Raw genomic sequence first — 14219 nt, forward strand, 5'->3', positions numbered from 1 at the left:
TCCATCACTAACTCCCGGAGTTCACTGAGACTCAGGTCCATCGAGCCAGTGATGCCATCCAGCCATCTCATCCTCTGTCGTCCCCTTCTCCTCCTGCCCCCAATCCCTCCCAGCATCAGAGTTTTTTCCAATGAGTCAACTCTTCGCTTGAGGTGGCCCAAGTACTGGAGTTTCAGCTTAAGCATCATTCCCTCCAAAAAAATCAGGAGGTGCTGTAATTTTATTTCCAGAGGGAAATATGCCCTTTAAACCACAAGAGGGCAGCAGCATCACATTTTTAATCCAATGTTTCTTTTGAAACCTAAATCCATTATTAAACACGGTGACAATTACGTTTTTCTGCAAATGGTTCTTATTAATTCTGATGGTGTTTTATGAGGAAAGTTATTTTTAAAATTTTTGTGACTATAGTTTGTTACATATGAGATTACTTTCAAAGTGCAATAAGATCATTTTAATGAATGAATTAAAGTGCTTCACTAGGGTGAATTTTTAAAAACCTTTAAACTTCATTTTTAAAGATCACATCATTAAAGTTCTACAAGTAGAGCTTTTCAGAAATATTAAAGGGTATTAAACAAAACTATATTTAACAATGGATAAAACTTGTCATGGTCTAGATACATGTATTTTTTATAGCTATTATCTGGTAGTAAGTTTTAATAGGTTATATGTATCTTTAAAACTAGGCATAGTTAAAATGAGAAAATCAGTACCCATGAAAATTTACAACGAATAACCCAAATTTAATGTAAAAAAATAATAGAATATTTTTCTGTGCTGACTCTACATTTTCTTCATTGCTCAATATTCTGTAACAACCTAATTGGGAAGGAATTTGAAAAAGAATATACATGTATTTGTATAACTGAATCACTTTGTTGTATACCTGAAATTGTTAATCAACTATGCGTGTGTTAGTCACTTATGTCTGACTCTGTGACCCCGTGCATTATAGCCTACCAGACTCTTCTGTCCAAGGAATTCTCCAGATAAGAATACTGGAGTGGGTAGCCATTCCCTTCTCCAGGAGATCTTTCTGACCCAGGTATCGAACTCGGGTCTCCTGCATTGCATGCAGATTCTTTACCTTCTGAATCAAATATTCAAATATAAAAATAAAACATTTTTTAAAAATACAATATAATGGCAATAATTTCATTTCACCACCAGATGGTGCTATTTAAACAATGAAGTAAATGGGAAAGACCAAATAGAAGAGCCAAGATTTATACATATCCAACACATATTTCCGAGAAGGCAATGGCACCCTACTCCAGTACTCTTGCCTGGAAAATCCCATGGATGGAGGGACCTGGTAGGCTGCAGTCCATGGGGTCGCTAGGAGTCGGATACGACTGAGCGACTTCACTTTCACTTTTCACTTTCATGCATTGGAGAAGGAAATGGCAACCCACTCCAGTGTTCTTGCCTGGAGAATCCCAGGGACGGGGAGCCTGGTGGGCTGCCGTCTATGGGGTCGCACAGAGTCGGATACGACTGAAGTGACTTAGCAGCAGCAGCAGCAACACATATTTCCGAGAAGGCAGTGGCACCCCACTCCAGTACTCTTGCCTGGAAAATCCCATGGACAGAGAAGCCAGGTAGGCTGCAGTCTATGGGGTCGCTAAGAGTCGGACACGACTGAGTGACTTCACTTTCACTTTTCACTTTCACGCATTGGAGAAGGAAATGGCAACCCACTCCAGTGTTCTTGCCTGGACAATCCCAGGGACGGGGGAACCTGGTGGGCTGCCGTCTATGGGGTAGTACAGAGTCGGACACGACTGAAGTGACTTAGCAGCAACACATATTTATATATTCACTAGATTTTTTTGACAAGTACAGACTAAGTTTAATTTCTGTGATGGAATCCTTTGAGAAAATATGTTTTTAAAAATCCAGGGAAAGAAAATGCACTGTCTGGACCAGATAGTTCACAGAACAAATATGAAATTCATGTAGTGGTGAAACTTAAATGTGGATTTTGACCTTTTCACGCACAAAAGACAAAAGAGTCTATTCTAACAAAAGTCTTGTCCCATGGAAGCTACTTATTTTTGTCCCTGAAATTATTCCTTTTGTTTCTCAGGCACCGAAAAACAATCACATTTCATTACCTTTCACTTTAGTAAAAGGAGAAAGAAAATTGTTCCTTGATTCAGCAAAAGGTGAACTCAAATCAAATCTCATGTAATCTGTATCATCTTTAGATGCTGAAGTAATTATATGTGTAGAGAAGCCGAACTTTATCCTTATTCATTCATTCAAAACTAGTTCTGTTTAAATTTGGGGGGTGTGTGTGAGAGAGACAAATGACGTGATTGTAGATATTCTGCTATAGAATAAATCAACTTGGAATGCATTACCCATTTCATTTAAAATGTGCTTTACATTGATTACTTGTAGTATAACAATCAAATGATAAGAAAGTTATGAAATTTTACAGATATGAACATAGTTTTAGGTCTGCTATGCATTGTTGTCAAACCATATATAGGAAAAGGAGCTACTAACATTTATTGAGTTCTACAGAGATGATTTTTTTTTTTTCATTTATTATCTCTGTTCTCAGTTTTGCAAAGAACTAGAACTTGAGTTCTAGTTTTGGCCCTGCAAGCCATGCTCTTTTCTTCAAGGTTGGTAAAATCAATGAGGGGACAGGAATGTCACTTCATGCCTTCAGCAACAATCACTAAGTTATTCTGAACTTCTTTCCCTCTGAACCCGGATGGGGCTTTGGATTCTCAATTTAGCATTCCAGGTAATTCTACCATCAACTTGTGGCAGATAGCGAGGTTTAAAACTGTTTGCTATCTTGCCTTTTTAAGTCATATTGCTCATAAGCAGAAGTTCTCTTTTCTCAAAGTTTCTTTAAAGTTCTAGAAGCAATTATCAGCCATGGAACACTAAATAGTAACAGAAGGTTGAGACATTTGCTTTTAGTTCATAAAATTAAGTCCATATTTACTTGTATATGTTTTGTTGGTGGTGAACAAATGCCTGTCTTTTCTTAAGTTTCATTAATTCCCTGGTAGAGGAAGGTATGTGCCCTAAAATTGTTAGTATTTGAATTTTTAGTTATCTAACTAAACAAGATAGTAATCAAATAAGAGCTAGTATTTAATGAGTCCTGAGGTCTTAATCTGTGTCATCTACTGTTCCAAGTTCATTTTATGTGTCCTCTCGACAGTCCTATGAGCTACTTTTTATTGTCATACCCATTTGATAGATAAGGAATTTAAGGAAAAAACTTTCACATCAGTAACCACAAATCCAGGAATTTTGTCACACCTTTGGGTCAATGTTTGCAGAATCATGACTCAAACACTTTTCTCTGTTGGTCACTGGCTCATTTGCTGATCTTGGCCTGATCATATTAAACATTATGCTAGGTATTGATTTATTTTTTTCTCAGCTACAAACCTTGTCTTTACTCTTCTTTGTGCTGCTGGGGCTAGAACTTTACAGACGACAGGTCTGCTTTGCCAGCATCCCCTAAGAAACTCTACCAATAGGGGGACACCATGGGAAATAGATGGGGAAACAAGTGGAAACAGTGTCAGACTTTATTTTGGGGGGCTCCAAAATCACTGCAGATGGTGATTGCAGCCATGAAATTAAAAGATGCTTTCTCCTTGGAAGGAAAGTTATGACCAACCTAGATAGCATATTCAAAAGCAGAGACATTACTTTGCCAGCAAAGGTCCATCTAGTCAAGGCTATGGTTTTTCCAGTGGTCACGTATGGATGTGAGAGTTGGACTGTGAAGAAAGCTGAGCGCCGAAGAATTGATGCTTTCGAACTGTGGTGTTGGAGAAGACTCTTGAGAGTCCCTTGGACTGCAAGGAGATCCAAACAGTCCATTCTGAAGGAGATCAGCCCTGGGTGTTCATTGGAAGGACGGATGCTGAAGCTGAAACTCCAATACTTTGGCCACTTCATGCGAAGAGTTGACTCATTATAAAAGACTCTGATGTTGGGAGGGATTGGGGGCAGGAGGAGAAGGGGACGACAGAGGATGAGATGGCCGGATGGCATCACCGACTTGATGGACATGAGTTTGGGTAAACTTTGGGAGTTGGTGATGGACAGGGAGGCCTGGTGTGCTGCAATTCATGGGGTCGCAAAGAGTCAGACACGACTGAGTGACTGAACTGAACTGGACTTATCTGACCTGAGGGGCTGAAAGTGTGCAGTTCCCCTGAGCATCAGGGGATGCTTCACCCAGGGAAGGGCAGTGCCTTTTTGTAGCAGCAGCTGAATCTAGCATGCAGTTTCTCCAAAGTCTGTGGTTTTTCCAGCATTTTCCGTCTTCCCAGCATTTGTAGAAGCAGCCTCATTGCACCCTTCTCAAGGATTCTACCAGGTGAGCACAAGTACACATACTCCTTCCTCTTGGAGAAGGAAATGGCAACCCACTCTTGTATTCTTGCCTGGAGAATCCCCATGGATGGAAGAACCTGGCAGGCTAAAGTCCATGGGGTTGCTAAGAGTCAGACATGACTGAGTGACACACACACACCCCTTCTTCCAGCTCCTTGAGTGTGCCTTCTCCAGGCTTCTACATCTTATGTTCAGCCCCTTCCCTTTGCTCCTCCAGTCCTAGCGGTGGTAGCTTGTCCTTCAGTTTCTATCACTGTAAAATGTTTTGGTTTTGTCATGTATGGATGTGAGAGTTGGACTGTGAAGAAGGTAAACTTTGGGATGTAAAGAGTTGCAAAGAGTTGGACACAACTGAGCGACTGATCTGATCCCATCTGATGGATTCAATTGTGTTCCCTTAAAAGATACTGAATTCCAAGCCCCAGTACCTGGAAGTGGAAACTTACTTGGAAATAGGATTTGTCAAAAACCAAACTCTGCACAGTGAGAAAAACAAAGGAGAAAGAGGTGTTTATTGCAAGGGTTTCCACCTGGAAACTCAAGGCTCTGAAAGCAATGAATTCCGAGTTGCTCACAGGTAAGGGGTTTTAATGAGGCAAACGTGAAAGTGATTTGGCTTTTTCATATGACTGGTTGCCGAGGGGTTTTCTTCCCTATTGGATTGAGGAGAACAAGCAAGTCCAGACCTGATGTGAGCAGACTTGGTGGCTAGGAGATTCGCCAAAGTCCTCTGCTGATTTCAGAGAAAAGCTGAAAATTCTATAACTTAGGTAAGGTTAAGGGTCATTTTCTTCGATGCACTTGCAGTGGCCAATTTTATTTTGTCCCTAACGTAAGTACTGCTTTAAGTTCTGGTTCTTCAGGCCTTTGCAGATAGTTCAGATGGGCTCACTGGGGTGGGCCCTAGAGCAATAGCTTGTTGTTTTGTTGTTATCTGGTTGCTCTTCTGTGAGCCCATGGACTGCAGCCTGCCAAACTCCTTGGTCCAAGGGACTTCCCAGGCAAGAATACTGGACCGGGTTGCCATTTTGTACTCCAGGGGATCTTTCTGACCCAGGGATCTAACTTGCCTCTCCTGCAAGTCTCCTGCATTGCAGGTAGATTCTTTACCGCAGCCATGGGGGAAGCCCTGTGCAATATGACTCTGTCCTTCTAAAAAGGGAAATTTGGACACACAGACAGTTGCTCACCCAGGGAGAACACTGTGTGAACAGGAAGGCAGGGATCAAGGTGAGATATCCATAAACCAAGGATTGCCAGAAAACAACAGACATGAGGAGAAAGACAAGAAACAGCTTCTCCCTCACTGCCTTCAGAAGGAAGCACCCCTCCTGACACCTTGATCTCAGACTTCCAGTCTCCAGAACTGTGAGACGATAAACTTCTGTTGTCTAAGCCCTCCAGTTTGTGGTTCTATGTTATGACTGTCCCAGGAAATTCAGATGGCTAGTTAGCAATTTTTTAGGTTAAATTCTCTCTGTTAAAATAACTAGCATGACTTATCTCTCTCAACTGAGTACCAAATAATATAAGAACAGAGAATCATAGATCCTGTTTTTATCATGGTACCTTTAAGGGTCCTCCATTTGACATCGCCGCCACTTGATTCTTATTGAACTTTAGCTGCTGTGTTTCATTTGCTTGTGCTGCCATAACAAAGCACTCCAGACTGGGAGGCTGAAATAACAGAACTTTATCTTCTCAAAGCGCTGAAGGCTCAAAGTCTGAGATCAAGGTGTCGGCAGAGTCAGCTTTTTTCTGAGGTCTCTTTCCTGGACTGGTTTTCTCCCCGTGTTTTCACACTGTCTTCCCTTTGTGCGTTTCTGTGTCCTAATCTCATCTTAAAAGGTGACCAGACATATTGGAGCAGGGCCCACTCATACGACCTCATTTGAACTTAATCACTTCTTTAAAGACCCTATCTCCAAATGCAGCCACATTCTGAGATACTGGTGGTTAGGATTTCAACCTATAAATTTTGAGGTTGACACAGTTCAGCCCATAACAGCAGGAATCTTTTGATAAAGAAAAAGTTAATTCCTTGGGGTCACACATCCTTCTTTCAGCAGCTCTTAGAAAGGCCGTGTGGCAGACCTTCCAATACTTTTCTTGCAGAAGCTCACAAATCGTTCCTTTAATAATAATCTAATTCAGGGTGTTGCCCAAGGTCAGACTCAAGAGCTCACTGATTTGTTTTGTCTCCTCTTGAAAAATCAAACTGGTCTTCAAACTTTTCGTATTCCTCCTGGTCTCCAGCAGTGTTCAGAGTTTAAGAGACCGGCAGGTGGGTCCATGGGCTTTCTCAGAATCCTAGAAGGTGGTCCATCCATAAGAACATTTTCACTCTTTTAAAAGAGAAATGTATTCTCTTAAAAATGTTTCACTCCTCTGGGCAAGTTGAGTAGTTCCACATGACTTTGCCATGCCTTACCAAGACTCTATTTACCCCACACTATTTTAATTATTTTGTTTCAAATGTAACTTAAAATCCTTTTAATCAGCTTTAATATTTTAATGACATTTATCTTTGAGTTCTAGAATTATCACTGAAATATCAAATCCATTTTCTTTGTTGTTGGTTACCTAATTTTCCCTCCATTATTGAACTTAAAAATGAGATCTTTAGAAAGCACTCTGAGAAGGCTTTATATTTATCAATCCCTTCTCACTCTCTCCCTAAAGTAGAGCATTTCTAATCAAGATCTGGTTTTAAGATCAGATACATCTTTTCAACAAATTCTGTGCAGTGTGGGGTGTTAACATTAACCATTCCTAACCTTTCTCCACAGAATACCAAGATGATAATTCTGATATTGAAATGACACTTGGACACCTAGTAAAACACAGGCATAATTCATGTTAATCCTCATAATTAGCCAATTTGAATGAAACTAAAAATAGTGTGAGCTGATTGGGAACCCTGGGAAAGTTCCCTGATTGCAGGGAAGTGATATTCATCTCATTAGGGAGGAATATTAAAATCTCCAGGTGGCACAAGCTGTCGCTACCCTCCACTAATTAGAACTCCCAACATTCAAGGCCAGCAAGGTGATTTCTCCTGCCAGACCTCTTCCTATATTGGCAAGCTGTAGGTAGTGATAATAACTCATGAAATATGAAAATCTTTACTTAGAGCAGAACTTGACATGAAAAACTAGAGGAAAGCCATAATGTAGCTCTTCAGAAAACTGCAGTTATTAATTTCAGAAATAGTTCTTCTGAGAGAAAGTTACCATGATACATCTTCATTTTAAGTGACAAGTTCAGTTGGTTTTGAGCCTTCACTCTGTAAAGAGAAGTGTACCTGTGCCATGAAATATAGAGGAAAAGCTAAAGTGTTAGCCACTCAGTCACGTCCAAGTCTTTGCAACTCCATGGACTGTTGCCCACCAGGCTCCTCTGTCCATGGGATTCTCCAGGAAAGAATATTGGAGTGGGTAGCCATTTCCTTCTCCAGGGAATCTTCCTAACCCAGGGATTAAACCCAGGTCTCCTACTTTGCAGGCAGATTCTTTACTGTCTGAGCCAAAGGGAAATGTGAATATACTATAGTTTTAATAAAGTCACAAACTGAAGCTAAAATATATATGATCATATCAAAGTTGTAAATGTTCTGGAATGTTGTGTTTCCTTGCCTGTCCACCATTATTCTCTTAGCAATACAATGAAATTTTTGCCTAATTAATAAATCTTGCAGATAAACTCAAAATTATCAGTTCATCTTGGTCATGACTTACCTCCTTCCAAATATTAGATTGAAATAATGATAATTCAAGAGAACAAAAAAGCTTGCAGAGTTCATTTCTGAGATACAAGTGGTGGGTACTCAAGCCGATATAGTCACAATTTTGTTTAAAATAACTAAAATGGTAGTTGATATAGATAAATAAAAAGGTATGTATATGCCCCAAATATTTTTGGTCTGAGATCAGATCAGATCAGTCGCTCAGTTGTGTCCGGCTCTTTGCGACCCCATGAATCGCAGCACGCCAGGCCTCCCTGTCCATCAGCAGCTCCCGGAGTTCACTCAGACTCACGTCCATCGAGTCAGTGATGCCATCCAGCCATCTCATCCTCTGTCGTCCCCTTCTCCTCCTGCCCCCAATCCCTCCCAGCATCAGAGTCTTTTCCATTGAGTCAACTCTCCGCATGAGATAGCCAAAGTACTGGAGTTTCAGCTTTAGCATCATTCCTTCCAAAGAAATCTCAGGGCTGATCTCCTTCAGAATGGACTGGTTGGATCTCCTTGCAGTCCAAGGGACTCTCAAGAGTCTTCTCCAACACCACAGTTCAAAAGCATCAATTCTTCGGTGCTCAGCCTTCTTCACAGTCCAACTCTCACATCCACAGGAAAAACCATAGCCTTGACTAGATGGACCTTTGTTGGCAAACTAATGTCTCTGCTTTTGAATATGCTATCTAGGTTGGTCATAACTTTCCTTCCAAGGAGTAAGCGTCTTTTAATTTCATGGCTGCAGTCACCATCTGCAGTGATTTTGGAGCCCAGAAAAATAAAGTCTGACACTGTTTCCACTGTTTACCTATCTATTTCCCATGAAATGATGGGACTGGATGCCATGATCTTCGTTTTCTGAATGTTGAGCTTTAAGCCAACTTTTTCACTCTTCACTTTCACCTTTATCAAGAGGCTTTTGATTTCCTCTTCACTTTCTGCCATAAGGGTGGTGTCATCTGCATATCTGAGGTTATTGATATTTCTCCCGGCAATCTTGATTCCAGCTTGTGTTTCTTCCAGTCCAGTGTTTCTCATGATGTACTCTGCATAGAACTTAAATAAACAGGGTGACAATATACAGCCTTGACGGACTCCTTTTCCTATTTGGAACCAGTCTGTTGGTCCATGTCAAGTTCTAACTGTTGCTTCCTGACCTGCATACAGATTTCTCAAGAGGCAGGTCAGGTGGTCTGGTATTCTCATTTTTGGTCTACACATTTTCAAATATTTATTTCATTTCAAAGTTCTTGCTCCTTGTAGATGAGTATGCAAACACAGCTGTTTGGATTTTTTACTTTTTTTACTTTTATTTTATCCTGGTGTACAGCCAATTAACAATGTTTTGGTAGTTTCAGGTAGATAGCAAAGGGACTCAGTCATTCACATATATGTATCCATTCTTCCCCAAACTCCCCTCCCACATAACATTGAGCAGAGCTCCTGTGGTCCTTGTTGTTTATTCATGGTTAATCCAGCTTTATATCAGTTTACTAACATTTGTACAGGACTCAGGAACATGGCCACTCTCTAAAATACCTACATACCTACTCGGTCATTCTCTGGTTTAAGGAAAAATATCTGTTCTAGAAAATTCTGTTTCTAGAATTTTTCCAAGCCAATTCTTGTATTACTCTTTCCTGTTTCACTTGCTTTTTTTCCTCTTCTTGCCTTTTGGTTTCAAGCATAGCAACCAATGAATAAAAGGTGCCTCCTTCCTGTATTTCCAGCCAGTCCCCAGTGGGGAGGGAAGGTGGATGATAAAAACTGAAAGAAAAATGAGAAGCAGAGAGGCTCTATACGTGAGACACCAGGGTGCTAACTACTTGTTTTGCTCTTATACTTACTGTTACACTATTGATTTGGAATCACACAAGTCACAAGAGAAAAATGGACCATTCTTTAAAACTTAAAAGCGTGAGCAAGTCTGTAAAAGAGAAACAGTGAATGATCAATACAAAAAGATCACCTCTTCTCTAATCATCATCATCTTGGGAGATATTTAAGATGGATCACAACTTCCCTGCTTCTGGTTTCCATGAGGAGGCCCTTTCTCTCAGCACTCCCGGTCCTTTTCTTCTGTCTCTGTCTCCCCAGAGGAGGGAGAGTAACTTATTTGCATAGTAAATTTGAAAGAGATACTCAGCTTGGGGCTTCCCAGGTGGCTCAGTGGAAAAGAATCCACCTGCCAATGCAGGAGATATAGGAGACTAGGGTTCAATCCCTGAGTCAGGAAAATCCCCTGGAGAAGGAAATGGCAACCCCCTCCAGTATTCTTGCCTAGAGAATCGCATGGATAGAGGAGCATGGCGGGCTACAGCCCATGGGGTCACAAAGAGTTGGACTCGACTGACTGTGCACTCATGCACCCTTATCTTAGCTGGGCCTAGCTGAAGCTCTAACTGTCTTTTTTTTCCCTCTCAACCACCCCGCCCCCCCTGCAACCCACCCACCTCAGCTGGGCTCCAGACTTCTCCTGAGAGCCTGCTGCTTGCAGGAAGCACTGTTTCCTTCTTCTTCCAGCTCTGCCCCAGAGGAGAGAGGTGAAGGTTGGTTGGTGCAAAGGCCAGAGCTTCTGTGACTGGTGAGTCAATGTTTTTATTCCAAGGTTTGCATAACAGGTTCATTTGGCTCACCTGGGCATCCATCTTATTCCTGACTAAACTCTCAGCACAGATACTAGTTTGGTCTTCTCTTTATTCCGTTTTATTTATCTATTTGTTTAGTGGAGAAGAGGGATGCTGTTTGTTGGAAACCATCTTGTAGACCAGCAGTCCCCAACCGTTTTGACACTAGGGACAGGTTTCGTGGAAGTCAGTTTTTCCAATGGAGGAGTGGGAGACGGGAGGGCATGGTTTCAGGATGTTTCAGATGCATTACACTTATCATGTACTTATTTCTAATTTAATGCCTTGCTGATCTGACAGGAAGTACCTGTCCATGGTATGGAGATTGGGGGCCCCTGTTATAGAACATACCATATCGGTCATAATTTACTTAAATGCTCCATGAGCAATCAATACATATAGAATTAAAGTTATTGCTGAGAACTTGGGTTTACAAAGCTGAGCCTACCAACACAGGCTATTGAAAACAGTAGAACTAAGAACATCTTTAAGTGGAAATATGGGTATTTGTCAGCCTTCAAGTCTTGAAGTCTTTATATTCACTACTGTTTCTTCATCAAAGCTTTTGCACACAGTTTAAGTCTGGATTCAATCTCCTCTTCCCACTTCCTCTGTTGTATATAAACCTCTTGTGCCGCACTTGCCAAAATCTGCTTTGTCTTACAAGTGTTTGTGTACTGTTTTCATTGGAGATCAGGGGCCATGGGTTATTGTAATTAAATGCTTCCAACTCCCAGATACGTGCCCTGCATAGAGTTATACTCAATAAATGTTGATTGAAATCAATTAAATCACAGCTTCCTTGAAAGCTAACAAAGAACAAATATGAATTGCTTTATTAATAACTGAGAACTGAAGAGTTAGATAATAGAGGTGTGTTTATTCCACTTTACAAAATTGCTGTAGCTAGACTAGATAATTTTCCACTGTTTGTTTTTTCAAAATCTGTGGCAAGCTTTATTTCTACTAAGTTTTGTGGAAATTAAATTTTAATAAATTGAAGTTTATTTAATAAGTAATCGAGCCTGCAGTGATAATAGTAATTCATTCTGTACATGAAGAAGTACTTGGTAATGGGAATAATTACCTCCTGTATCACTTTTTCTGATATTTCTCTTCACATATGCTTAAAATTATCTATGCTTTCTGTTTATTCTTTTAAGAACTTAATCACAGTTACAGATATTATTTTGGAAATGGCAGGGCTTGACACATGACGTTTCTCAATTTGATGAAATTCTCTCCTTTAAAAACTGACAGTCGTAGCTGTCATAACATGCAGGACTGTATATTTAGTCAAGTAGTTTAAAAATATCAGGAATTCTATACAATCATTTATTATTTGTGAAAGAACAAAAGGCTTATGATTAGAGAACCTGACATATAGTCCTTGGTTGACCACTTACTTGTTATGAATTTGGGCAAATAAGTTATTGTGGATGGTTTTCGCTTATTAAAAGTGAAATAACTACTTCAAGGGTTAAATGAGAAGATCAAGTAAGATTATGTATATAAATATGCATTGTCAACTTAAAGTTTATATAAACAATTGTTATCATTACTTAACAAGGAACACAATTGCCTTCTGGTCTCAGGATTATTAGAAAGATATGAATGAGTTTTCTTCGATTTTCTGTTACTATTACTCTGGTACTTTGATGCATAGATGAGATGCCGCCTAACAGTGCTGTAAGCCTTAATGGAGTAGTGGGTGAACAATCTCCAGATACCAAACTCAAAGTCACAGCTTAAAGACTTCAGAAACAACCCACAGTCATAACCGAAGGTCTTTATGAATCAATATAATTTATTGACATGGTAAGTGATTATATGGTACGGGGTTATATGCATAACTCTTTGAGTTCTACAACTTCTAACACAAAGGTGTTATTTTTTTCTGTTTTATATATTATCATCAGCAACAGTTTTGCTAAACTCTCCAATACTTCCTATCAAAAACCTTTTCCTCCAATGTCCAATAATACTTTCTCCCTGTCTGCCTAAGCTTTATAACTCTGTCCTTGAGATATTTTCAGTTTTCAATAACAGTCTCCTCAAGGCCTTTCAGTCTCCTCCTAACCTGAGACTCAAAAGCAATGCCAATTCTTTGTAGCTGACATGGAAGCTCCCATGTCGGTTGTATCACTATTACATAATATTCATCCCAAAGTTTACTGGTCTAGTTGTTTTATTGGTTTAAACAACTGCTTTATTATAAATTCACATATTTAATGGGAAAGAAATTCAAACAGGACATAATAAGAATAGAAATTTGAGTCTTCTCTGTTCTGTGATATCTGGGGCCTCAGTTGGGAAGACTGAAAAATTGGATCTTAAGATTGGGTACTAGAATCATTTGGAGAAAGTCATTCACTGTCCATGATGGTTGCTGACTGCTGCCTAGGTCGTCAGTGGAGACAAACGATGGGGAAGAACAGCTGGTCCCACAGCACACACAGGACACGTGATTCTCTCATGACCTAGTGACTTGTACAAGCTGAAGCAGCCCCTCAGTTCAGAGGAACGCCTGTAATTAGCTCCACCCAGGAAAGTAGCGGCATGAGGAGTTCAGCTAGTCAAGAACAGGTTGATACTCACAGTTAATTATTAGATTTTCTTTTAGGCTAGTCCTTTCTAGAATTAGTTTAAAGCCAGTGATATTTCAATATTGCAAAGGAAAAAGCCTTTGACTTACACTTTTAAAAGTGATTAATCTACAAGTATGTAAAATTTTATTTCACATAGACTTAAATGTGATTGGGTGTAGGTTTGACACGTTTCATATTTGCTAATATTGTTTTATAGATATTACTTAATATTGTTTTCAATTCTATGAAAGGAATTTGCCCCTCTTCTAAAATGTCCTATCTTGAAATGAAGAAATAGAATTCCAGAGAGATGACATAACTTGCTTCAGTCTCTTAATAACTGGCCACAATCCCTAACTAGGTCTGTTTAAATCAGATTTCACATTCTTTCTGTTGCATGGTGTGGGAGGGTTAGTTATATAAGACAATACACTTTTTTCCATTTAAATATAATAGTTATGCTTTGGTTTGTCACTTACATTAACAACTAAATAGCAAACTAAGTACATGGGTGGCCAGTACATGCTATTATTTTCTTATTCATCAGTGTGGTGATATCATAAATGCCAGTGAGAGACAGATGAGGACTGACTCTCCCTGTCTCTTTGGATTGAGTTGTACTTGAATTGCATTTGAAAAAGTGCACTGTTAGAGATTTTAGACCCAAAGTCTTTGAAAGGAAACATTACTTAACAGGAAAAAGTTGGGTATTTTGCTTATTGATGTTACATTAAAAATCATTACCCACTGATACTTGAAATTTTCAGAGTATTTTTGAAAAAATTAACATGCTCTAGAAAACTTGGAAAGCAAGTGAAAAATAAATTTATTGCTATAAGATTTTTGTAAATTTAATTAACTATGTGGTTTTATGGGTGGTACACA

At 39.6% G+C, this 14219-nt stretch overlaps 1 long non-coding RNA gene across 19 annotated transcripts in view; it reads left to right on the plus strand.

The window, feature by feature from the left end:
* The first annotated feature begins 4984 nt into the window (after window positions 1-4984).
* Window positions 4985-14219, plus strand: part of LOC147359192 (uncharacterized) — a 313939-nt gene continuing 304704 nt past the window's right edge. For 5 of the 19 annotated variants that reach the window (XR_015140615.1, XR_015140611.1, XR_015140613.1 and 2 more), the window contains exons 1-2: window positions 5002-5156; window positions 10578-10703. This is a non-coding gene — a long non-coding RNA (uncharacterized LOC147359192). Of the gene's footprint in view, window positions 5157-10577; window positions 10704-12412; window positions 12565-14219 lie in introns of all 19 variants that reach the window. The other 14 variants (XR_015140605.1, XR_015140604.1, XR_015140608.1 and 11 more) reach the window with 8 other exon arrangements.

The sequence above is a fragment of the Bos grunniens genome, chromosome 14 (genome assembly GCF_055505025.1).
Source record: "Bos grunniens cultivar Pamir isolate PY7600 chromosome 14, Bosgru_T2T1.0, whole genome shotgun sequence".
In the NCBI taxonomy this organism is placed as follows: Eukaryota; Metazoa; Chordata; class Mammalia; order Artiodactyla; family Bovidae; genus Bos; species Bos grunniens.